This window comes from Clupea harengus, chromosome 25 (assembly GCF_900700415.2).
Source record: "Clupea harengus chromosome 25, Ch_v2.0.2, whole genome shotgun sequence".
NCBI classification, from domain to species: domain Eukaryota; kingdom Metazoa; phylum Chordata; class Actinopteri; order Clupeiformes; family Clupeidae; genus Clupea; species Clupea harengus.
In genome coordinates this window covers 2,941,308-2,942,334 of record NC_045176.1, presented here as the reverse complement: position 1 = coordinate 2,942,334, position 1,027 = coordinate 2,941,308, and positions in this window count along the sequence as shown.

Genomic DNA, 1,027 nt, shown 5'->3' with positions numbered 1-1,027 from the left:
TCAAATACAAATTTAAATAAATTAATACAAATTTGAGTAAAAAAATGTAATGAATAAGATAAGATTAGTACAACTCAGCTGGCGTAAATGAGATACAAGTTATGTTCGGTTGTGGAGTCTGATGGCTACTGGTACAAAGGACTGGCCAAGGCGTTTTGTGGTGTGCCGAGGAGGGATCAGTCTGTGGCTGAACGTGATCCCCATCTGAACTAGCTCGTCATAGAGGGGATGGGACGGGTTCTTCAGGATAGAGTCCAGCTTCCTCCTCGTCCTCTCCTCCGCAACCACCAACCACCTCCAGGTTGTCCAGTCCAGTTCCAGTGGAGACAGGCTGGGGTGTGGTCTGGGGGGAGGGGGGGCATGCTGCTGCCTCCTGGGGTAGGGGGCTGGTGGTGGGGGGAGACAAGGTGTCAGTGGGGGCACTGGTGGTGAGGGGGGACTGGTGGAGGTGATGATGGGGGCACTCAGGTGGCGAGTGGTGTGGATGGGGGCACTGGTGGAGGTGTGGATGGGGGCATTGGTGGAGGTGATGATGGGGGCACTGGTGAAGGTGTGGATGGGGCACTGGTGGAGGTGATGAGGTGACCTCGCCTCCTGCCACCCCCAGCCCACCACCCCAGCCTGCCATGCTGAGCTCATGGGCGTTGGGAGGTCAAACCTGTTGAAAAACTGGTTCAGCTCGTTAGCACGTTCCAGGGTCTCTTCAACGGCAGTTAAGAGGGGGGGCTCATGTTTGGACAGAATATACAGTAGCCTATATGTTAAGTTTAAGAGTTAAGGGGGCGCTCATGTTTGGACAGAATATACAGTATATGTTAAGTTTAAGAGGGGGAACTTGAAGGAAGTAATCAGTCTGCCTCTATATCAACACACCAAGGGTTGGATATGAAGCCTGGATATGAATGCCTCAATCTGGTGAAACCTTTAATTAGAATAGGAAGGTGCTGAAATATTCATTATTTACCTAAGCTGGTGGAGTGACTTTACCTCCTCAGTTGTCGGTCTTTGGCTCGGCAGCTCCTGGTTG